The sequence below is a fragment of the Phalangium opilio genome, unplaced genomic scaffold, assembly GCF_054372755.1.
Source record: "Phalangium opilio isolate 3A_F unplaced genomic scaffold, DU_Popi_V2 ptg000032l_1, whole genome shotgun sequence".
In the NCBI taxonomy this organism is placed as follows: Eukaryota; Metazoa; Arthropoda; class Arachnida; order Opiliones; family Phalangiidae; genus Phalangium; species Phalangium opilio.
In genome coordinates this window covers 7,241,004-7,257,458 of record NW_028324159.1, presented here as the reverse complement: position 1 = coordinate 7,257,458, position 16,455 = coordinate 7,241,004, and the positions used below count along the sequence as shown (strand labels likewise).

At 44.8% G+C, this 16,455-nt stretch overlaps 65 non-coding genes across 65 annotated transcripts; all 65 read left to right on the top strand.

The window, feature by feature from the left end:
- Positions 1–501: 501 nt before the first annotated feature.
- TRNAI-GAU (transfer RNA isoleucine (anticodon GAU)) lies at positions 502–574 on the top strand. Its single transcript has one exon. It is a non-coding gene; the product is annotated as a tRNA-Ile (tRNA).
- A 74-nt stretch (positions 575–648) lies between these two features.
- TRNAI-GAU (transfer RNA isoleucine (anticodon GAU)) lies at positions 649–721 on the top strand. The gene has a single exon. It is a non-coding gene; the product is annotated as a tRNA-Ile (tRNA).
- Positions 722–794: 73 nt separating this feature from the next.
- TRNAI-GAU (transfer RNA isoleucine (anticodon GAU)) lies at positions 795–867 on the top strand. The gene has a single exon. It is a non-coding gene; the product is annotated as a tRNA-Ile (tRNA).
- Positions 868–941: 74 nt separating this feature from the next.
- TRNAI-GAU (transfer RNA isoleucine (anticodon GAU)) lies at positions 942–1,014 on the top strand. Its single transcript has one exon. It is a non-coding gene; the product is annotated as a tRNA-Ile (tRNA).
- Positions 1,015–1,234: 220 nt separating this feature from the next.
- Positions 1,235–1,307, top strand: TRNAI-GAU (transfer RNA isoleucine (anticodon GAU)). Its single transcript has one exon. It is a non-coding gene; the product is annotated as a tRNA-Ile (tRNA).
- A 367-nt stretch (positions 1,308–1,674) lies between these two features.
- On the top strand, positions 1,675–1,747 carry TRNAI-GAU (transfer RNA isoleucine (anticodon GAU)). Its single transcript has one exon. It is a non-coding gene; the product is annotated as a tRNA-Ile (tRNA).
- A 73-nt stretch (positions 1,748–1,820) lies between these two features.
- On the top strand, positions 1,821–1,893 carry TRNAI-GAU (transfer RNA isoleucine (anticodon GAU)). Its single transcript has one exon. It is a non-coding gene; the product is annotated as a tRNA-Ile (tRNA).
- A 220-nt stretch (positions 1,894–2,113) lies between these two features.
- Positions 2,114–2,186, top strand: TRNAI-GAU (transfer RNA isoleucine (anticodon GAU)). The gene has a single exon. It is a non-coding gene; the product is annotated as a tRNA-Ile (tRNA).
- Positions 2,187–2,700: 514 nt separating this feature from the next.
- On the top strand, positions 2,701–2,773 carry TRNAI-GAU (transfer RNA isoleucine (anticodon GAU)). The gene has a single exon. It is a non-coding gene; the product is annotated as a tRNA-Ile (tRNA).
- Positions 2,774–2,847: 74 nt separating this feature from the next.
- On the top strand, positions 2,848–2,920 carry TRNAI-GAU (transfer RNA isoleucine (anticodon GAU)). Its single transcript has one exon. It is a non-coding gene; the product is annotated as a tRNA-Ile (tRNA).
- A 73-nt stretch (positions 2,921–2,993) lies between these two features.
- TRNAI-GAU (transfer RNA isoleucine (anticodon GAU)) lies at positions 2,994–3,066 on the top strand. The gene has a single exon. It is a non-coding gene; the product is annotated as a tRNA-Ile (tRNA).
- Positions 3,067–3,140: 74 nt separating this feature from the next.
- Positions 3,141–3,213, top strand: TRNAI-GAU (transfer RNA isoleucine (anticodon GAU)). Its single transcript has one exon. It is a non-coding gene; the product is annotated as a tRNA-Ile (tRNA).
- A 220-nt stretch (positions 3,214–3,433) lies between these two features.
- On the top strand, positions 3,434–3,506 carry TRNAI-GAU (transfer RNA isoleucine (anticodon GAU)). Its single transcript has one exon. It is a non-coding gene; the product is annotated as a tRNA-Ile (tRNA).
- A 221-nt stretch (positions 3,507–3,727) lies between these two features.
- TRNAI-GAU (transfer RNA isoleucine (anticodon GAU)) lies at positions 3,728–3,800 on the top strand. Its single transcript has one exon. It is a non-coding gene; the product is annotated as a tRNA-Ile (tRNA).
- Positions 3,801–4,020: 220 nt separating this feature from the next.
- TRNAI-GAU (transfer RNA isoleucine (anticodon GAU)) lies at positions 4,021–4,093 on the top strand. Its single transcript has one exon. It is a non-coding gene; the product is annotated as a tRNA-Ile (tRNA).
- Positions 4,094–4,166: 73 nt separating this feature from the next.
- Positions 4,167–4,239, top strand: TRNAI-GAU (transfer RNA isoleucine (anticodon GAU)). The gene has a single exon. It is a non-coding gene; the product is annotated as a tRNA-Ile (tRNA).
- A 74-nt stretch (positions 4,240–4,313) lies between these two features.
- Positions 4,314–4,386, top strand: TRNAI-GAU (transfer RNA isoleucine (anticodon GAU)). Its single transcript has one exon. It is a non-coding gene; the product is annotated as a tRNA-Ile (tRNA).
- Positions 4,387–4,606: 220 nt separating this feature from the next.
- On the top strand, positions 4,607–4,679 carry TRNAI-GAU (transfer RNA isoleucine (anticodon GAU)). The gene has a single exon. It is a non-coding gene; the product is annotated as a tRNA-Ile (tRNA).
- A 74-nt stretch (positions 4,680–4,753) lies between these two features.
- Positions 4,754–4,826, top strand: TRNAI-GAU (transfer RNA isoleucine (anticodon GAU)). The gene has a single exon. It is a non-coding gene; the product is annotated as a tRNA-Ile (tRNA).
- A 220-nt stretch (positions 4,827–5,046) lies between these two features.
- Positions 5,047–5,119, top strand: TRNAI-GAU (transfer RNA isoleucine (anticodon GAU)). The gene has a single exon. It is a non-coding gene; the product is annotated as a tRNA-Ile (tRNA).
- A 73-nt stretch (positions 5,120–5,192) lies between these two features.
- TRNAI-GAU (transfer RNA isoleucine (anticodon GAU)) lies at positions 5,193–5,265 on the top strand. The gene has a single exon. It is a non-coding gene; the product is annotated as a tRNA-Ile (tRNA).
- Positions 5,266–5,485: 220 nt separating this feature from the next.
- On the top strand, positions 5,486–5,558 carry TRNAI-GAU (transfer RNA isoleucine (anticodon GAU)). Its single transcript has one exon. It is a non-coding gene; the product is annotated as a tRNA-Ile (tRNA).
- Positions 5,559–6,072: 514 nt separating this feature from the next.
- On the top strand, positions 6,073–6,145 carry TRNAI-GAU (transfer RNA isoleucine (anticodon GAU)). Its single transcript has one exon. It is a non-coding gene; the product is annotated as a tRNA-Ile (tRNA).
- Positions 6,146–6,219: 74 nt separating this feature from the next.
- TRNAI-GAU (transfer RNA isoleucine (anticodon GAU)) lies at positions 6,220–6,292 on the top strand. The gene has a single exon. It is a non-coding gene; the product is annotated as a tRNA-Ile (tRNA).
- A 73-nt stretch (positions 6,293–6,365) lies between these two features.
- TRNAI-GAU (transfer RNA isoleucine (anticodon GAU)) lies at positions 6,366–6,438 on the top strand. Its single transcript has one exon. It is a non-coding gene; the product is annotated as a tRNA-Ile (tRNA).
- Positions 6,439–6,512: 74 nt separating this feature from the next.
- Positions 6,513–6,585, top strand: TRNAI-GAU (transfer RNA isoleucine (anticodon GAU)). Its single transcript has one exon. It is a non-coding gene; the product is annotated as a tRNA-Ile (tRNA).
- Positions 6,586–6,805: 220 nt separating this feature from the next.
- Positions 6,806–6,878, top strand: TRNAI-GAU (transfer RNA isoleucine (anticodon GAU)). The gene has a single exon. It is a non-coding gene; the product is annotated as a tRNA-Ile (tRNA).
- A 367-nt stretch (positions 6,879–7,245) lies between these two features.
- On the top strand, positions 7,246–7,318 carry TRNAI-GAU (transfer RNA isoleucine (anticodon GAU)). Its single transcript has one exon. It is a non-coding gene; the product is annotated as a tRNA-Ile (tRNA).
- A 73-nt stretch (positions 7,319–7,391) lies between these two features.
- Positions 7,392–7,464, top strand: TRNAI-GAU (transfer RNA isoleucine (anticodon GAU)). The gene has a single exon. It is a non-coding gene; the product is annotated as a tRNA-Ile (tRNA).
- A 220-nt stretch (positions 7,465–7,684) lies between these two features.
- TRNAI-GAU (transfer RNA isoleucine (anticodon GAU)) lies at positions 7,685–7,757 on the top strand. Its single transcript has one exon. It is a non-coding gene; the product is annotated as a tRNA-Ile (tRNA).
- A 514-nt stretch (positions 7,758–8,271) lies between these two features.
- On the top strand, positions 8,272–8,344 carry TRNAI-GAU (transfer RNA isoleucine (anticodon GAU)). Its single transcript has one exon. It is a non-coding gene; the product is annotated as a tRNA-Ile (tRNA).
- A 74-nt stretch (positions 8,345–8,418) lies between these two features.
- TRNAI-GAU (transfer RNA isoleucine (anticodon GAU)) lies at positions 8,419–8,491 on the top strand. Its single transcript has one exon. It is a non-coding gene; the product is annotated as a tRNA-Ile (tRNA).
- A 73-nt stretch (positions 8,492–8,564) lies between these two features.
- TRNAI-GAU (transfer RNA isoleucine (anticodon GAU)) lies at positions 8,565–8,637 on the top strand. The gene has a single exon. It is a non-coding gene; the product is annotated as a tRNA-Ile (tRNA).
- A 74-nt stretch (positions 8,638–8,711) lies between these two features.
- Positions 8,712–8,784, top strand: TRNAI-GAU (transfer RNA isoleucine (anticodon GAU)). The gene has a single exon. It is a non-coding gene; the product is annotated as a tRNA-Ile (tRNA).
- Positions 8,785–9,004: 220 nt separating this feature from the next.
- On the top strand, positions 9,005–9,077 carry TRNAI-GAU (transfer RNA isoleucine (anticodon GAU)). The gene has a single exon. It is a non-coding gene; the product is annotated as a tRNA-Ile (tRNA).
- A 221-nt stretch (positions 9,078–9,298) lies between these two features.
- Positions 9,299–9,371, top strand: TRNAI-GAU (transfer RNA isoleucine (anticodon GAU)). The gene has a single exon. It is a non-coding gene; the product is annotated as a tRNA-Ile (tRNA).
- Positions 9,372–9,591: 220 nt separating this feature from the next.
- On the top strand, positions 9,592–9,664 carry TRNAI-GAU (transfer RNA isoleucine (anticodon GAU)). The gene has a single exon. It is a non-coding gene; the product is annotated as a tRNA-Ile (tRNA).
- A 73-nt stretch (positions 9,665–9,737) lies between these two features.
- TRNAI-GAU (transfer RNA isoleucine (anticodon GAU)) lies at positions 9,738–9,810 on the top strand. Its single transcript has one exon. It is a non-coding gene; the product is annotated as a tRNA-Ile (tRNA).
- Positions 9,811–9,884: 74 nt separating this feature from the next.
- On the top strand, positions 9,885–9,957 carry TRNAI-GAU (transfer RNA isoleucine (anticodon GAU)). Its single transcript has one exon. It is a non-coding gene; the product is annotated as a tRNA-Ile (tRNA).
- A 220-nt stretch (positions 9,958–10,177) lies between these two features.
- On the top strand, positions 10,178–10,250 carry TRNAI-GAU (transfer RNA isoleucine (anticodon GAU)). The gene has a single exon. It is a non-coding gene; the product is annotated as a tRNA-Ile (tRNA).
- A 74-nt stretch (positions 10,251–10,324) lies between these two features.
- On the top strand, positions 10,325–10,397 carry TRNAI-GAU (transfer RNA isoleucine (anticodon GAU)). The gene has a single exon. It is a non-coding gene; the product is annotated as a tRNA-Ile (tRNA).
- Positions 10,398–10,617: 220 nt separating this feature from the next.
- TRNAI-GAU (transfer RNA isoleucine (anticodon GAU)) lies at positions 10,618–10,690 on the top strand. Its single transcript has one exon. It is a non-coding gene; the product is annotated as a tRNA-Ile (tRNA).
- Positions 10,691–10,763: 73 nt separating this feature from the next.
- TRNAI-GAU (transfer RNA isoleucine (anticodon GAU)) lies at positions 10,764–10,836 on the top strand. Its single transcript has one exon. It is a non-coding gene; the product is annotated as a tRNA-Ile (tRNA).
- Positions 10,837–11,056: 220 nt separating this feature from the next.
- Positions 11,057–11,129, top strand: TRNAI-GAU (transfer RNA isoleucine (anticodon GAU)). Its single transcript has one exon. It is a non-coding gene; the product is annotated as a tRNA-Ile (tRNA).
- A 73-nt stretch (positions 11,130–11,202) lies between these two features.
- On the top strand, positions 11,203–11,275 carry TRNAI-GAU (transfer RNA isoleucine (anticodon GAU)). Its single transcript has one exon. It is a non-coding gene; the product is annotated as a tRNA-Ile (tRNA).
- Positions 11,276–11,936: 661 nt separating this feature from the next.
- TRNAI-GAU (transfer RNA isoleucine (anticodon GAU)) lies at positions 11,937–12,009 on the top strand. The gene has a single exon. It is a non-coding gene; the product is annotated as a tRNA-Ile (tRNA).
- Positions 12,010–12,083: 74 nt separating this feature from the next.
- On the top strand, positions 12,084–12,156 carry TRNAI-GAU (transfer RNA isoleucine (anticodon GAU)). Its single transcript has one exon. It is a non-coding gene; the product is annotated as a tRNA-Ile (tRNA).
- Positions 12,157–12,229: 73 nt separating this feature from the next.
- TRNAI-GAU (transfer RNA isoleucine (anticodon GAU)) lies at positions 12,230–12,302 on the top strand. Its single transcript has one exon. It is a non-coding gene; the product is annotated as a tRNA-Ile (tRNA).
- Positions 12,303–12,523: 221 nt separating this feature from the next.
- On the top strand, positions 12,524–12,596 carry TRNAI-GAU (transfer RNA isoleucine (anticodon GAU)). Its single transcript has one exon. It is a non-coding gene; the product is annotated as a tRNA-Ile (tRNA).
- Positions 12,597–12,816: 220 nt separating this feature from the next.
- Positions 12,817–12,889, top strand: TRNAI-GAU (transfer RNA isoleucine (anticodon GAU)). The gene has a single exon. It is a non-coding gene; the product is annotated as a tRNA-Ile (tRNA).
- Positions 12,890–12,962: 73 nt separating this feature from the next.
- On the top strand, positions 12,963–13,035 carry TRNAI-GAU (transfer RNA isoleucine (anticodon GAU)). Its single transcript has one exon. It is a non-coding gene; the product is annotated as a tRNA-Ile (tRNA).
- A 220-nt stretch (positions 13,036–13,255) lies between these two features.
- On the top strand, positions 13,256–13,328 carry TRNAI-GAU (transfer RNA isoleucine (anticodon GAU)). Its single transcript has one exon. It is a non-coding gene; the product is annotated as a tRNA-Ile (tRNA).
- Positions 13,329–13,402: 74 nt separating this feature from the next.
- TRNAI-GAU (transfer RNA isoleucine (anticodon GAU)) lies at positions 13,403–13,475 on the top strand. Its single transcript has one exon. It is a non-coding gene; the product is annotated as a tRNA-Ile (tRNA).
- A 220-nt stretch (positions 13,476–13,695) lies between these two features.
- On the top strand, positions 13,696–13,768 carry TRNAI-GAU (transfer RNA isoleucine (anticodon GAU)). Its single transcript has one exon. It is a non-coding gene; the product is annotated as a tRNA-Ile (tRNA).
- Positions 13,769–13,842: 74 nt separating this feature from the next.
- On the top strand, positions 13,843–13,915 carry TRNAI-GAU (transfer RNA isoleucine (anticodon GAU)). Its single transcript has one exon. It is a non-coding gene; the product is annotated as a tRNA-Ile (tRNA).
- Positions 13,916–14,283: 368 nt separating this feature from the next.
- On the top strand, positions 14,284–14,356 carry TRNAI-GAU (transfer RNA isoleucine (anticodon GAU)). Its single transcript has one exon. It is a non-coding gene; the product is annotated as a tRNA-Ile (tRNA).
- Positions 14,357–14,429: 73 nt separating this feature from the next.
- Positions 14,430–14,502, top strand: TRNAI-GAU (transfer RNA isoleucine (anticodon GAU)). The gene has a single exon. It is a non-coding gene; the product is annotated as a tRNA-Ile (tRNA).
- A 73-nt stretch (positions 14,503–14,575) lies between these two features.
- On the top strand, positions 14,576–14,648 carry TRNAI-GAU (transfer RNA isoleucine (anticodon GAU)). The gene has a single exon. It is a non-coding gene; the product is annotated as a tRNA-Ile (tRNA).
- A 221-nt stretch (positions 14,649–14,869) lies between these two features.
- On the top strand, positions 14,870–14,942 carry TRNAI-GAU (transfer RNA isoleucine (anticodon GAU)). The gene has a single exon. It is a non-coding gene; the product is annotated as a tRNA-Ile (tRNA).
- A 220-nt stretch (positions 14,943–15,162) lies between these two features.
- On the top strand, positions 15,163–15,235 carry TRNAI-GAU (transfer RNA isoleucine (anticodon GAU)). Its single transcript has one exon. It is a non-coding gene; the product is annotated as a tRNA-Ile (tRNA).
- A 218-nt stretch (positions 15,236–15,453) lies between these two features.
- On the top strand, positions 15,454–15,526 carry TRNAI-GAU (transfer RNA isoleucine (anticodon GAU)). Its single transcript has one exon. It is a non-coding gene; the product is annotated as a tRNA-Ile (tRNA).
- Positions 15,527–15,600: 74 nt separating this feature from the next.
- Positions 15,601–15,673, top strand: TRNAI-GAU (transfer RNA isoleucine (anticodon GAU)). Its single transcript has one exon. It is a non-coding gene; the product is annotated as a tRNA-Ile (tRNA).
- A 220-nt stretch (positions 15,674–15,893) lies between these two features.
- On the top strand, positions 15,894–15,966 carry TRNAI-GAU (transfer RNA isoleucine (anticodon GAU)). Its single transcript has one exon. It is a non-coding gene; the product is annotated as a tRNA-Ile (tRNA).
- A 74-nt stretch (positions 15,967–16,040) lies between these two features.
- On the top strand, positions 16,041–16,113 carry TRNAI-GAU (transfer RNA isoleucine (anticodon GAU)). Its single transcript has one exon. It is a non-coding gene; the product is annotated as a tRNA-Ile (tRNA).
- Positions 16,114–16,333: 220 nt separating this feature from the next.
- On the top strand, positions 16,334–16,406 carry TRNAI-GAU (transfer RNA isoleucine (anticodon GAU)). The gene has a single exon. It is a non-coding gene; the product is annotated as a tRNA-Ile (tRNA).
- The last annotated feature ends 49 nt before the right edge of the window (positions 16,407–16,455 follow it).

Here is a 16,455-nt window from a genome sequence, read left to right as displayed (position 1 = left end):
TTAAAAGTAACGTTAAAAGGAAATATTTTTCCACAATACTTGAAGACCATTCTTTCTTAAGCTTCCGTGGCGCAACGGTTAGCGCGTTCGGCTGTTAACCGAAAGGTTGGTGGTTCGAGCGCACACGGGAGCGTTGTTTTGAAGTCTTGGAAGTAACGTAAAAAGGAAATATTTTTCCACAATACTTGACGATCATTCTTTGTCTAAGCTTCCGTGGCGCAATGGCTAGCGCGTTCGGCTGTTAACCGAAAGGTTGGTGGTTCGAGCCCACTCGGCAGCGTTATTTTGAAGTTTTAGAAAAAACGTAAAAAGGAAATATTCTTCCACAATACTTGCAGGTCATTCTTTGCGTAAGATTCCTTGGCGCAAAGGTTAGCTTGTTCGTCTGTTAACCGAAAGGGTGGTGGTTCGAGCCCACACGGGAGCGTTGTTTTGAAGTCTTGGAAGTAACGTAAAAAGGAAATATTTTTCCACAATACTTGACGATCATTCTTTGACTAAGCTTCCGTGGCGCAATGGCTAGCGCGTTCGGCTGATAACCGAAAGGTTGGTGGTTCGAGCCCACCCGGGTGCGTTGTTTTGAAGTCTTAGAAGTAACGTAAAAAGGAAATATTTTTCCACAATACTTGATGATAATTATTTGGCTAAGCTTCCGTGGCGCGGTGGTTAGCGCGTTCGGCTGATAACCGAAAGGTTGGTGGTTCGAGCCCACGCGGGAGCGTTGTTTTGAAGTTTTAGAAGTAAGGTAAAAAGGAAATATTTTTCCACAGTACTTGACGATCATTCTTGCCTATGTTTCCGTGGCGCAATGGTTAGCGCGTTTGGCTGATAACCGAAGGGTTGGTGGTTCGAGCCCACCCGGGTGCGTTGTTTTGAAGTCTTAGAAGTAACGTAAAAAGGAAATATTTTTCCACAATACTTGATGATAATTATTTGTCTAAGCTTCCGTGGCGCGGTGGTTAGCGCGTTCGGCTGATAACCGAAAGGTTGGTGGTTCGAGCCCACGCGGGAGCGTTGTTTTGAAGTTTTAGAAGTAAGGTAAAAAGGAAATATTTTTCCACAGTACTTGACGATCATTCTTTGCCTAAGCTTCCGTGGCGCAATGGTTAGCGTGTTCGGCTGTTAATCGAAAGGATGGTGGTTCAGGCCAACCCGGGAGCGTTGTTTTGAAGTCTTAAAAGTAACGTTAAAAGGAAATATTTTTCCACAATACTTGAAGACCATTCTTTCTTAAGATTCCGTGGCGCAAAGGTTAGCGCGTTCGGCTGATAACCGAAAGGTTGGTGGTTCGAGCCCACCCGGGAGCGTTGTTTTGAAGTCTTAGAAGTAACGTAAAAATGAAATATTTTTCCACAATACTTGACGATAATTCTTTGCCTAAGCTTCCGTGGCGCGGTGGTTAGCGCGTTCGGCTGAAAACCGAAAGGTTTGTTGTTCGAGCCCAACCGGGAGCGTTGTTTTGAAGTCTTAGAAGTAACGTAAAAAGGAAATATTTTTCCACAATACTTGACGATCATTCTTTGTCTAAGCTTCCGTGGCGCAATGGCTAGCGCGTTCGGCTGTTAACCGAAATGATGGTGGTTCAGGCCAACCCGGGAGCGTTGTTTTGAAGTCTTAAAAGTAACGTTAAAAGGAAATATTTTTCCACAATACTTGAAGACCATTCTTGCCTATGTTTCCGTGGCGCAATGGTTAGCGCGTTCGGCTGATAACCGAAGGGTTGGTGGTTCAGGCCAACCCGGGAGCGTTGTTTTGAAGTTTTAAAAGTAACGTTAAAAGGAAATATTTTTCCACAATACTGGAAGACCATTCTTTCTTAAGATTCCGTGGCGCAAAGGTTAGCGCGTTCGGCTGATAACCGAAAGGTTGGTGGTTCGAGCCCACCCGGGAGCGTTGTTTTGAAGTCTTAGAAGTAACGTAAAAAGGAAATATTTTTCCACAATACTTGACGATCATTCTTTGTCTAAGCTTCCGTGGCGCAATGGCTAGCGCGTTCGGCTGTTAACCGAAAGGATGGTGGTTCAGGCCAACCCGGGAGCGTTGTTTTGAAGTTTTAAAAGTAACGTTAAAAGGAAATATTTTTCCACAATACTTGAAGACCATTCTTGCCTATGTTTCCGTGGCGCAATGGTTAGCGCGTTCGGCTGATAACCGAAGGGTTGGTGGTTCAGGCCAACCCGGGAGCGTTGTTTTGAAGTTTTAAAAGTAACGTTAAAAGGAAATATTTTTCCACAATACTTGAAGACCATTCTTTCTTAAGCTTCCGTGGCGCAACGGTTAGCGCGTTCGGCTGTTAACCGAAAGGTTGGTGGTTCGAGCGCACACGGGAGCGTTGTTTTGAAGTCTTGGAAGTAACGTAAAAAGGAAATATTTTTCCACAATACTTGACGATCATTCTTTGTCTAAGCTTCCGTGGCGCAATGGCTAGCGCGTTCGGCTGTTAACCGAAAGGTTGGTGGTTCGAGCCCACTCGGCAGCGTTATTTTGAAGTTTTAGAAAAAACGTAAAAAGGAAATATTCTTCCACAATACTTGCAGGTCATTCTTTGCGTAAGATTCCTTGGCGCAAAGGTTAGCTTGTTCGTCTGTTAACCGAAAGGGTGGTGGTTCGAGCCCACACGGGAGCGTTGTTTTGAAGTCTTGGAAGTAACGTAAAAAGGAAATATTTTTCCACAATACTTGACGATCATTCTTTGACTAAGCTTCCGTGGCGCAATGGCTAGCGCGTTCGGCTGATAACCGAAAGGTTGGTGGTTCGAGCCCACCCGGGTGCGTTGTTTTGAAGTCTTAGAAGTAACGTAAAAAGGAAATATTTTTCCACAATACTTGATGATAATTATTTGGCTAAGCTTCCGTGGCGCGGTGGTTAGCGCGTTCGGCTGATAACCGAAAGGTTGGTGGTTCGAGCCCACGCGGGAGCGTTGTTTTGAAGTTTTAGAAGTAAGGTAAAAAGGAAATATTTTTCCACAGTACTTGACGATCATTCTTGCCTATGTTTCCGTGGCGCAATGGTTAGCGCGTTTGGCTGATAACCGAAGGGTTGGTGGTTCGAGCCCACCCGGGTGCGTTGTTTTGAAGTCTTAGAAGTAACGTAAAAAGGAAATATTTTTCCACAATACTTGATGATAATTATTTGTCTAAGCTTCCGTGGCGCGGTGGTTAGCGCGTTCGGCTGATAACCGAAAGGTTGGTGGTTCGAGCCCACGCGGGAGCGTTGTTTTGAAGTTTTAGAAGTAAGGTAAAAAGGAAATATTTTTCCACAGTACTTGACGATCATTCTTTGCCTAAGCTTCCGTGGCGCAATGGTTAGCGTGTTCGGCTGTTAATCGAAAGGATGGTGGTTCAGGCCAACCCGGGAGCGTTGTTTTGAAGTCTTAAAAGTAACGTTAAAAGGAAATATTTTTCCACAATACTTGAAGACCATTCTTGCCTATGTTTCCGTGGCGCAATGGTTAGCGCGTTTGGCTGATAACCGAAGGGTTGGTGGTTCGAGCCCACCCGGGAGCGTTGTTTTGAAGTCTTAAAAGTAACGTTAAAAGGAAATATTTTTCCACAATACTTGAAGATGATCCTTTGCCTAAGCTTCCGTGGCGCAATGGCTAGCGCGTTCGGCTGTTCACCGAAAGGTTGGGGGTTCGAACCCACCCATGTGCGTTGTTTTGAAGTCTTGGAAGTAACGTAAAAAGGAAATATTTTTCCACAATACTTGATGATAATTATTTGCCTAATCTTCCGTGGCGCGGTGGTTAGCGCGTTCGGCTGATAACCGAAAGGTTGGTGGTTCGAGCCCACGCGGGAGCGTTGTTTTGAAGTTTTAGAAGTAAGGTAAAAAGGAAATATTTTTCCACAGTACTTGACGATCATTCTTTGCCTAAGCTTCCGTGGCGCAATGGTTAGCGTGTTCGGCTGTTAACCGAAAGGATGGTGGTTCAGGCCAACCCGGGAGCGTTGTTTTGAAGTCTTAAAAGTAACGTTAAAAGGAAATATTTTTCCACAATACTTGAAGACCATTCTTGCCTATGTTTCCGTGGCGCAATGGTTAGCGCGTTCGGCTGATAACCGAAGGGTTGGTGGTTCAGGCCAACCCGGGAGCGTTGTTTTGAAGTTTTAAAAGTAACGTTAAAAGGAAATATTTTTCCACAATACTTGAAGACCATTCTTTCTTAAGATTCCGTGGCGCAAAGGTTAGCGCGTTCGGCTGATAACCGAAAGGTTGGTGGTTCGAGCCCACCCGGGAGCGTTGTTTTGAAGTCTTAGAAGTAACGTAAAAATGAAATATTTTTCCACAATACTTGACGATAATTCTTTGCCTAAGCTTCCGTGGCGCGGTGGTTAGCGCGTTCGGCTGATAACCGAAAGGTTGGTTGTTCGAGCCCAACCGGGAGCGTTGTTTTGAAGTCTTAGAAGTAACGTAAAAAGGAAATATTTTTGCACAATACTTGACGATCATTCTTTGTCTAAGCTTCCGTGGCGCAATGGCTAGCGCGTTCGGCTGTTAACCGAAAGGATGGTGGTTCAGGCCAACCCGGGAGCGTTGTTTTGAAGTTTTAAAAGTAAGGTTAAAAGGAAATATTTTTCCACAATACTTGAAGACCATTCTTTCTTAAGATTCCGTGGCGCAAAGGTTAGCGCGTTCGGCTGATAACCGAAAGGTTGGTGGTTCGAGCCCACCCGGGAGCGTTGTTTTGAAGTCTTAGAAGTAACGTAAAAATGAAATATTTTTCCACAATACTTGACGATAATTCTTTGCCTAAGCTTCCGTGGCGCGGTGGTTAGCGCGTTCGGCTGATAACCGAAAGGTTGGTTGTTCGAGCCCAACCGGGAGCGTTGTTTTGAAGTCTTAGAAGTAACGTAAAAAGGAAATATTTTTCCACAATACTTGACGATCATTCTTTGTCTAAGCTTCCGTGGCGCAATGGCTAGCGCGTTCGGCTGTTAACCGAAAGGATGGTGGTTCAGGCCAACCCGGGAGCGTTGTTTTGAAGTCTTAAAAGTAACGTTAAAAGGAAATATTTTTCCACAATACTTGAAGAACATTCTTGCCTATGTTTCCGTGGCGCAATGGTTAGCGCGTTCGGCTGATAACCGAAGGGTTGGTGGTTCAGGCCAACCCGGGAGCGTTGTTTTGAAGTTTTAAAAGTAACGTTAAAAGGAAATATTTTTCCACAATACTGGAAGACCATTCTTTCTTAAGATTCCGTGGCGCAAAGGTTAGCGCGTTCGGCTGATAACCGAAAGGTTGGTGGTTCGAGCCCACCCGGGAGCGTTGTTTTGAAGTCTTAGAAGTAACGTAAAAAGGAAATATTTTTCCACAATACTTGACGATCATTCTTTGTCTAAGCTTCCGTGGCGCAATGGCTAGCGCGTTCGGCTGTTAACCGAAAGGATGGTGGTTCAGGCCAACCCGGGAGCGTTGTTTTGAAGTCTTAAAAGTAACGTTAAAAGGAAATATTTTTCCACAATACTTGAAGAACATTCTTGCCTATGTTTCCGTGGCGCAATGGTTAGCGCGTTCGGCTGATAACCGAAGGGTTGGTGGTTCAGGCCAACCCGGGAGCGTTGTTTTGAAGTTTTAAAAGTAACGTTAAAAGGAAATATTTTTCCACAATACTTGAAGACCATTCTTTCTTAAGCTTCCGTGGCGCAACGGTTAGCGCGTTCGGCTGTTAACCGAAAGGTTGGTGGTTCGAGCGCACACGGGAGCGTTGTTTTGAAGTCTTGGAAGTAACGTAAAAAGGAAATATTTTTCCACAATACTTGACGATCATTCTTTGTCTAAGCTTCCGTGGCGCAATGGCTAGCGCGTTCGGCTGTTAACCGAAAGGTTGGTGGTTCGAGCCCACTCGGCAGCGTTATTTTGAAGTTTTAGAAAAAACGTAAAAAGGAAATATTCTTCCACAATACTTGCAGGTCATTCTTTGCGTAAGATTCCTTGGCGCAAAGGTTAGCTTGTTCGTCTGTTAACCGAAAGGGTGGTGGTTCGAGCCCACACGGGAGCGTTGTTTTGAAGTCTTGGAAGTAACGTAAAAAGGAAATATTTTTCCACAATACTTGACGATCATTCTTTGACTAAGCTTCCGTGGCGCAATGGCTAGCGCGTTCGGCTGATAACCGAAAGGTTGGTGGTTCGAGCCCACCCGGGTGCGTTGTTTTGAAGTCTTAGAAGTAACGTAAAAAGGAAATATTTTTCCACAATACTTGATGATAATTATTTGGCTAAGCTTCCGTGGCGCGGTGGTTAGCGCGTTCGGCTGATAACCGAAAGGTTGGTGGTTCGAGCCCACGCGGGAGCGTTGTTTTGAAGTTTTAGAAGTAAGGTAAAAAGGAAATATTTTTCCACAGTACTTGACGATCATTCTTGCCTATGTTTCCGTGGCGCAATGGTTAGCGCGTTTGGCTGATAACCGAAGGGTTGGTGGTTCGAGCCCACCCGGGTGCGTTGTTTTGAAGTCTTAGAAGTAACGTAAAAAGGAAATATTTTTCCACAATACTTGATGATAATTATTTGTCTAAGCTTCCGTGGCGCGGTGGTTAGCGCGTTCGGCTGATAACCGAAAGGTTGGTGGTTCGAGCCCACGCGGGAGCGTTGTTTTGAAGTTTTAGAAGTAAGGTAAAAAGGAAATATTTTTCCACAGTACTTGACGATCATTCTTTGCCTAAGCTTCCGTGGCGCAATGGTTAGCGTGTTCGGCTGTTAATCGAAAGGATGGTGGTTCAGGCCAACCCGGGAGCGTTGTTTTGAAGTCTTAAAAGTAACGTTAAAAGGAAATATTTTTCCACAATACTTGAAGACCATTCTTTCTTAAGATTCCGTGGCGCAAAGGTTAGCGCGTTCGGCTGATAACCGAAAGGTTGGTGGTTCGAGCCCACCCGGGAGCGTTGTTTTGAAGTCTTAGAAGTAACGTAAAAATGAAATATTTTTCCACAATACTTGACGATAATTCTTTGCCTAAGCTTCCGTGGCGCGGTGGTTAGCGCGTTCGGCTGAAAACCGAAAGGTTTGTTGTTCGAGCCCAACCGGGAGCGTTGTTTTGAAGTCTTAGAAGTAACGTAAAAAGGAAATATTTTTCCACAATACTTGACGATCATTCTTTGTCTAAGCTTCCGTGGCGCAATGGCTAGCGCGTTCGGCTGTTAACCGAAATGATGGTGGTTCAGGCCAACCCGGGAGCGTTGTTTTGAAGTCTTAAAAGTAACGTTAAAAGGAAATATTTTTCCACAATACTTGAAGACCATTCTTGCCTATGTTTCCGTGGCGCAATGGTTAGCGCGTTCGGCTGATAACCGAAGGGTTGGTGGTTCAGGCCAACCCGGGAGCGTTGTTTTGAAGTTTTAAAAGTAACGTTAAAAGGAAATATTTTTCCACAATACTGGAAGACCATTCTTTCTTAAGATTCCGTGGCGCAAAGGTTAGCGCGTTCGGCTGATAACCGAAAGGTTGGTGGTTCGAGCCCACCCGGGAGCGTTGTTTTGAAGTCTTAGAAGTAACGTAAAAAGGAAATATTTTTCCACAATACTTGACGATCATTCTTTGTCTAAGCTTCCGTGGCGCAATGGCTAGCGCGTTCGGCTGTTAACCGAAAGGATGGTGGTTCAGGCCAACCCGGGAGCGTTGTTTTGAAGTTTTAAAAGTAACGTTAAAAGGAAATATTTTTCCACAATACTTGAAGACCATTCTTGCCTATGTTTCCGTGGCGCAATGGTTAGCGCGTTCGGCTGATAACCGAAGGGTTGGTGGTTCAGGCCAACCCGGGAGCGTTGTTTTGAAGTTTTAAAAGTAACGTTAAAAGGAAATATTTTTCCACAATACTTGAAGACCATTCTTTCTTAAGCTTCCGTGGCGCAACGGTTAGCGCGTTCGGCTGTTAACCGAAAGGTTGGTGGTTCGAGCGCACACGGGAGCGTTGTTTTGAAGTCTTGGAAGTAACGTAAAAAGGAAATATTTTTCCACAATACTTGACGATCATTCTTTGTCTAAGCTTCCGTGGCGCAATGGCTAGCGCGTTCGGCTGTTAACCGAAAGGTTGGTGGTTCGAGCCCACTCGGCAGCGTTATTTTGAAGTTTTAGAAAAAACGTAAAAAGGAAATATTCTTCCACAATACTTGCAGGTCATTCTTTGCGTAAGATTCCTTGGCGCAAAGGTTAGCTTGTTCGTCTGTTAACCGAAAGGGTGGTGGTTCGAGCCCACACGGGAGCGTTGTTTTGAAGTCTTGGAAGTAACGTAAAAAGGAAATATTTTTCCACAATACTTGACGATCATTCTTTGACTAAGCTTCCGTGGCGCAATGGCTAGCGCGTTCGGCTGATAACCGAAAGGTTGGTGGTTCGAGCCCACCCGGGTGCGTTGTTTTGAAGTCTTAGAAGTAACGTAAAAAGGAAATATTTTTCCACAATACTTGATGATAATTATTTGGCTAAGCTTCCGTGGCGCGGTGGTTAGCGCGTTCGGCTGATAACCGAAAGGTTGGTGGTTCGAGCCCACGCGGGAGCGTTGTTTTGAAGTTTTAGAAGTAAGGTAAAAAGGAAATATTTTTCCACAGTACTTGACGATCATTCTTGCCTATGTTTCCGTGGCGCAATGGTTAGCGCGTTTGGCTGATAACCGAAGGGTTGGTGGTTCGAGCCCACCCGGGTGCGTTGTTTTGAAGTCTTAGAAGTAACGTAAAAAGGAAATATTTTTCCACAATACTTGATGATAATTATTTGTCTAAGCTTCCGTGGCGCGGTGGTTAGCGCGTTCGGCTGATAACCGAAAGGTTGGTGGTTCGAGCCCACGCGGGAGCGTTGTTTTGAAGTTTTAGAAGTAAGGTAAAAAGGAAATATTTTTCCACAGTACTTGACGATCATTCTTTGCCTAAGCTTCCGTGGCGCAATGGTTAGCGTGTTCGGCTGTTAATCGAAAGGATGGTGGTTCAGGCCAACCCGGGAGCGTTGTTTTGAAGTCTTAAAAGTAACGTTAAAAGGAAATATTTTTCCACAATACTTGAAGACCATTCTTGCCTATGTTTCCGTGGCGCAATGGTTAGCGCGTTTGGCTGATAACCGAAGGGTTGGTGGTTCGAGCCCACCCGGGAGCGTTGTTTTGAAGTCTTAAAAGTAACGTTAAAAGGAAATATTTTTCCACAATACTTGAAGATGATCCTTTGCCTAAGCTTCCGTGGCGCAATGGCTAGCGCGTTCGGCTGTTCACCGAAAGGTTGGGGGTTCGAACCCACCCATGTGCGTTGTTTTGAAGTCTTGGAAGTAACGTAAAAAGGAAATATTTTTCCACAATACTTGATGATAATTATTTGCCTAATCTTCCGTGGCGCGGTGGTTAGCGCGTTCGGCTGATAACCGAAAGGTTGGTGGTTCGAGCCCACGCGGGAGCGTTGTTTTGAAGTTTTAGAAGTAAGGTAAAAAGGAAATATTTTTCCACAGTACTTGACGATCATTCTTTGCCTAAGCTTCCGTGGCGCAATGGTTAGCGTGTTCGGCTGTTAACCGAAAGGATGGTGGTTCAGGCCAACCCGGGAGCGTTGTTTTGAAGTCTTAAAAGTAACGTTAAAAGGAAATATTTTTCCACAATACTTGAAGACCATTCTTGCCTATGTTTCCGTGGCGCAATGGTTAGCGCGTTCGGCTGATAACCGAAGGGTTGGTGGTTCAGGCCAACCCGGGAGCGTTGTTTTGAAGTTTTAAAAGTAACGTTAAAAGGAAATATTTTTCCACAATACTTGAAGACCATTCTTTCTTAAGATTCCGTGGCGCAAAGGTTAGCGCGTTCGGCTGATAACCGAAAGGTTGGTGGTTCGAGCCCACCCGGGAGCGTTGTTTTGAAGTCTTAGAAGTAACGTAAAAATGAAATATTTTTCCACAATACTTGACGATAATTCTTTGCCTAAGCTTCCGTGGCGCGGTGGTTAGCGCGTTCGGCTGATAACCGAAAGGTTGGTTGTTCGAGCCCAACCGGGAGCGTTGTTTTGAAGTCTTAGAAGTAACGTAAAAAGGAAATATTTTTGCACAATACTTGACGATCATTCTTTGTCTAAGCTTCCGTGGCGCAATGGCTAGCGCGTTCGGCTGTTAACCGAAAGGATGGTGGTTCAGGCCAACCCGGGAGCGTTGTTTTGAAGTTTTAAAAGTAAGGTTAAAAGGAAATATTTTTCCACAATACTTGAAGACCATTCTTTCTTAAGATTCCGTGGCGCAAAGGTTAGCGCGTTCGGCTGATAACCGAAAGGTTGGTGGTTCGAGCCCACCCGGGAGCGTTGTTTTGAAGTCTTAGAAGTAACGTAAAAATGAAATATTTTTCCACAATACTTGACGATAATTCTTTGCCTAAGCTTCCGTGGCGCGGTGGTTAGCGCGTTCGGCTGATAACCGAAAGGTTGGTTGTTCGAGCCCAACCGGGAGCGTTGTTTTGAAGTCTTAGAAGTAACGTAAAAAGGAAATATTTTTCCACAATACTTGACGATCATTCTTTGTCTAAGCTTCCGTGGCGCAATGGCTAGCGCGTTCGGCTGTTAACCGAAAGGATGGTGGTTCAGGCCAACCCGGGAGCGTTGTTTTGAAGTCTTAAAAGTAACGTTAAAAGGAAATATTTTTCCACAATACTTGAAGAACATTCTTGCCTATGTTTCCGTGGCGCAATGGTTAGCGCGTTCGGCTGATAACCGAAGGGTTGGTGGTTCAGGCCAACCCGGGAGCGTTGTTTTGAAGTTTTAAAAGTAACGTTAAAAGGAAATATTTTTCCACAATACTGGAAGACCATTCTTTCTTAAGATTCCGTGGCGCAAAGGTTAGCGCGTTCGGCTGATAACCGAAAGGTTGGTGGTTCGAGCCCACCCGGGAGCGTTGTTTTGAAGTCTTAGAAGTAACGTAAAAAGGAAATATTTTTCCACAATACTTGACGATCATTCTTTGTCTAAGCTTCCGTGGCGCAATGGCTAGCGCGTTCGGCTGTTAACCGAAAGGATGGTGGTTCAGGCCAACCCGGGAGCGTTGTTTTGAAGTTTTAAAAGTAACGTTAAAAGGAAATATTTTTCCACAATACTTGAAGACCATTCTTGCCTATGTTTCCGTGGCGCAATGGTTAGCGCGTTCGGCTGATAACCGAAGGGTTGGTGGTTCAGGCCAACCCGGGAGCGTTGTTTTGAAGTTTTAAAAGTAACGTTAAAAGGAAATATTTTTCCACAATACTGGAAGACCATTCTTTCTTAAGATTCCGTGGCGCAAAGGTTAGCGCGTTCGGCTGATAACCGAAAGGTTGGTGGTTCGAGCCCACCCGGGAGCGTTGTTTTGAAGTCTTAGAAGTAACGTAAAAAGGAAATATTTTTCCACAATACTTGACGATCATTCTTTGTCTAAGCTTCCGTGGCGCAATGGCTAGCGCGTTCGGCTGTTAACCGAAAGGATGGTGGTTCAGGCCAACCCGGGAGCGTTGTTTTGAAGTTTTAAAAGTAACGTTAAAAGGAAATATTTTTCCACAATACTTGAAGACCATTCTTTCTTAAGCTTCCGTGGCGCAACGGTTAGCGCGTTCGGCTGTTAACCGAAAGGTTGGTGGTTCGAGCGCACACGGGAGCGTTGTTTTGAAGTCTTGGAAGTAACGTAAAAAGGAAATATTTTTCCACAATACTTGACGATCATTCTTTGTCTAAGCTTCCGTGGCGCAATGGCTAGCGCGTTCGGCTGTTAACCGAAAGGTTGGTGGTTCGAGCCCACTCGGCAGCGTTATTTTGAAGTTTTAGAAAAAACGTAAAAAGGAAATATTCTTCCACAATACTTGCAGGTCATTCTTTGCGTAAGATTCCTTGGCGCAAAGGTTAGCTTGTTCGGCTGTTAACCGAAAGGGTGGTGGTTCGAGCCCACACGGGAGCGTTGTTTTGAAGTCTTGGAAGTAACGTAAAAAGGAAATATTTTTCCACAATACTTGACGATCATTCTTTGACTAAGCTTCCGTGGCGCAATGGCTAGCGCGTTCGGCTGATAACCGAAAGGTTGGTGGTTCGAGCCCACCCGGGTGCGTTGTTTTGAAGTCTTAGAAGTAACGTAAAAAGGAAATATTTTTCCACAATACTTGATTATAATTATTTGGCTAAGCTTCCGTGGCGCGGTGGTTAGCGCGTTCGGCTGATAACCGAAAGGTTGGTGGTTCGAGCCCACGCGGGAGCGTTGTTTTGAAGTTTTAGAAGTAAGGTAAAAAGGAAATATTTTTCCACAGTACTTGACGATCATTCTTGCCTATGTTTCCGTGGCGCAATGGTTAGCGCGTTTGGCTGATAACCGAAGGGTTGGTGGTTCGAGCCCACCCGGGAGCGTTGTTTTGAAGTCTTAAAAGTAACGTTAAAAGGAAATATTTTTCCACAATACTTGAAGATGATCCTTTGCCTAAGCTTCCGTGGCGCAATGGCTAGCGCGTTCGGCTGTTCACCGAAAGGTTGGGGGTTCGAGCCCACCCATGTGCGTTGTTTTGAAGTCTTGGAAGTAACGTAAAAAGGAAATATTTTTCCACAATACTTGATGATAATTATTTGCCTAAGCTTCCGTGGCGCGGTGGTTAGCGCGTTCGGGTGATAACCGAAAGGTTGGTGGTTCGAGCCCACGCGGGAGCGTTGTTTTGAAGTTTTAGAAGTAAGGTAAAAAGGAAATATTTTTCCACAGTACTTGACGATCATTCTTTGCCTAAGCTTCCGTGGCGCAATGGTTAGCGTGTTCGGCTGTTAACCGAAAGTATGGTGGTTCAGGCCAACCCGGGAGCGTTGTTTTGAAGTCTTAAAAGTAACGTTAAAAGGAAATATTTTTCCACAATACTTGAAGACCATTCTTGCCTATGTTTCCGTGGCGCAATGGTTAGCGCGTTCGGCTGATAACCGAAGGGTTGGTGGTTCAGGCCAACCCGGGAGCGTTGTTTTGAAGTTTTAAAAGTAACGTTAAAAGGAAATATTTTTCCACAATACTTGAAGACCATTCTTTCTTAAGATTCCGTGGCGCAAAGGTTAGCGCGTTCGGCTGATAACCGAAAGGTTGGTGGTTCGAGCCCATCCGGGAGCGTTGTTTTGAAGTCTTAGAAGTAACGTAAAAATGAAATATTTTTCCACAATACTTGACGATAATTCTTTGCCTAAGCTTCCGTGGCGCAATGGCTAGCGCGTTCGGCTGTTAACCGAAAGGATGGTGGTTCAGGCCAACCCGGGAGCGTTGTTTTGAAGTTTTAAAAGTAACGTTAAAAGGAAATATTTTTCCACAATACTTGAAGACCATTCTTTCTTAAGATTCCGTGGCGCAAAGGTTAGCGCGTTCGGCTGATAACCGAAAGGTTGGTGGTTCGAGCCCACCCGGGAGCGTTGTTTTGAAGTCTTAGAAGTAACGTAAAAATGAAATATTTTTCCACAATACTTGACGATAATTCTTTGCCTAAGCTTCCGTGGCGCGGTGGTTAGCGCGTTCGGCTGATAACCGAAAGGTTGGTTGTTCGAGCCCAACCGGGAGCGTTGTTTTGAAGTCTTAGAAGTAACGTAAAAAGGAAATATTTTTCCACAATACTTGACGATCATTCTTTGTCTAAGCTTCCGTGGCGCAATGGCTAGCGCGTTCGGCTGTTAACCGAAAGGATGGTGGTTCAGGCCAACCCGGGAGCGTTGTTTTGAAGTTTTAAAAGTAACGTTAAAAGGAAATATTTTTCCACAATACTTGAAGACCATTCTTTCTTAAGATTCCGTGGCGCAAAGGTTAGCGCGTTCGGCTGATAACCGAAAGGTTGGTGGTTCGAGCCCACCCGGGAGCGTTGTTTTGAAGTCTTAGAAGTAACGTAAAAATGAAATATTTTTCCACAATACTTGACGATAATTCTTTGCCTAAGCTTCCGTGGCGCGGTGGTTAGCGCGTTCGGCTGATAACCGAAAGGTTGGTTGTTCGAGCCCAACCGGGAGCGTTGTTTTGAAGTCTTAGAAGTAACGTAAAAAGGAAATATTTTTCCACAATACTTGACGATCATTCTTTGTCTAAGCTTCCGTGGCGCAATGGCTAGCGCGTTCGGCTGTTAACCGAAAGGATGGTGGTTCAGGCCAACCCGGGAGCGTTATTTTGAAGTTTTAGAAAAAACGTAAAAAGGAAATATTCTTCCACAATACTTGCAGGTCATTCTTTGCGTAAGATTCCTTGGCGCAAAGGTTAGCTTGTTCGGCTGTTAACCGAAAGGGTGGTGGTTCGAGCCCACACGGGAGCGTTGTTTTGAAGTCTTGGAAGTAACGTAAAAAGGAAATATTTTTCCACAATACTTGACGATCATTCTTTGACTAAGCTTCCGTGGCGCAATGGCTAGCGCGTTCGGCTGATAACCGAAAGGTTGGTGGTTCGAGCCCACCCGGGTGCGTTGTTTTGAAGTCTTAGAAGTAACGTAAAAAGGAAATATTTTTCCACAGTACTTGACGATCATTCTCGCCTATGTTTCCGTGGCGCAATGGTTAGCGCGTTTGGCTGATAACCGAAGGGTTGGTGGTTCGAGCCCACGCGGGAGCGTTGTTTTGAAGTTTTAGAAGTAAGGTAAAAAGGAAATATTTTTCCACAGTACTTGACGATCATTCTTGCCTATGTTTCCGTGGCGCAATGGTTAGCGCGTTTGGCTGATAACCGAAGGGTTGGTGGTTCGAGCCCACCCGGGAGCGTTGTTTTGAAGTCTTAAAAGTAACGTTAAAAGGAAATATTTTTCCACAATACTTGAAGATGATCCTTTGCCTAAGCTTCCGTGGCGCAATGGCTAGCGCGTTCGGCTGTTCACCGAAAGGTTGGGGGTTCGAGCCCACCCATGTGCGTTGTTTTGAAGTCTTGGAAGTAACGTAAAAAGGAAATATTTTTCCACAATACTTGATGATAATTATTTGCCTAAGCTTCCGTGGCGCGGTGGTTAGCGCGTTCGGCTGATAACCGAAAGGTTGGTGGTTCGAGCCCACGCGGGAGCGTTGTTTTGAAGTTTTAGAAGTAAGGTAAAAAGGAAATATTTTTCCACAGTACTTGACGATCATTCTTTGCCTAAGCTTCCGTGGCGCAATGGTTAGCGTGTTCGGCTGTTAACCGAAAGGATGGTGGTTCAGGCCAACCCGGGAGCGTTGTTTTGAAGTCTTAAAAGTAACGTTAAAAGGAAATATTTTTCCACAATACTTGAAGACCATTCTTGCCTATGTTTCCGTGGCGCAATGGTTAGCGCGTTCGGCTGATAACCGAAGGGTTGGTGGTTCAGGCCAACCCGGGAGCGTTGTTTTGAAGTTTTAAAAGTAACGTTAAAAGGAAATATTTTCCACAATACTTGAAGACCATTCTTTCTTAAGATTCCGTGGCGCAATGGCCAGCGCGTTCGGCTGTTAACCGAAAGGATGGTGGTTCAGGCCAACCCGGGAGCGTTGTTTTGAAGTTTTAAAAGTAACGTTAAAAGGAAATATTTTTCCACAATACTTGAAGACCATTCTTTCTTAAGATTCCGTGGCGCAAAGGTTAGCGCGTTCGGCTGATAACCGAAAGGTTGGTGGTTCGAGCCCACCCGGGAGCGTTGTTTTGAAGTCTTAGAAGTAACGTAAAAATGAAATATTTTTCCACAATACTTGACGATAATTCTTTGCCTAAGCTTCCGTGGCGCGGTGGTTAGCGCGTTCGGCTGATAACCGAAAGGTTGGTTGTTCGAGCCCAACCGGGAGCGTTGTTTTGAAGTCTTAGAAGTAACGTAAAAAGGAAATATTTTTCCACAATACTTGACGATCATTCTTTGTCTAAGCTTCCGTGGCGCAATGGCTAGCGCGTTCGGCTGTTAACCGAAAGGATGGTGGTTCAGGCCAACCCGGGAGCGTTGTTTTGAAGTTTTAAAAGTAACGTTAAAAGGAAATATTTTTCCACAATACTTGAAGACCATTCTTTCTTAAGATTCCGTGGCGCAAAGGTTAGCGCGTTCGGCTGATAACCGAAAGGTTGGTGGTTCGAGCCCACCCGGGAGCGTTGTTTTGAAGTCTTAGAAGTAACGTAAAAATGAAATATTTTTCCACAATACTTGACGATAATTCTTTGCCTAAGCTTCCGTGGCGCGGTGGTTAGCGCGTTCGGCTGATAACCGAAAGGTTGGTTGTTCGAGCCCAACCGGGAGCGTTGTTTTGAAGTCTTAGAAGTAACGTAAAAAGGAAATATTTTTCCACAATACTTGACGATCATTCTTTGTCTAAGCTTCCGTGGCGCAATGGCTAGCGCGTTCGGCTGTTAACCGAAAGGATGGTGGTTCAGGCCAACCCGGGAGCGTTGTTTTGAAGTTTTAAAAGTAACGTTAAAAGGAAATATTTTTCCACAATACTTGAAGACCATTCTTTCTTAAGATTCCGTGGCGCAAAGGTTAGCGCGTTCGGCTGATAACCGAAAGGTTGATGGTTCGAGCCCACCCGGGAGCGTTGTTTTGAAGTCTTGGAAGTAACGTAAAAATGAAATATTTTTCCACAA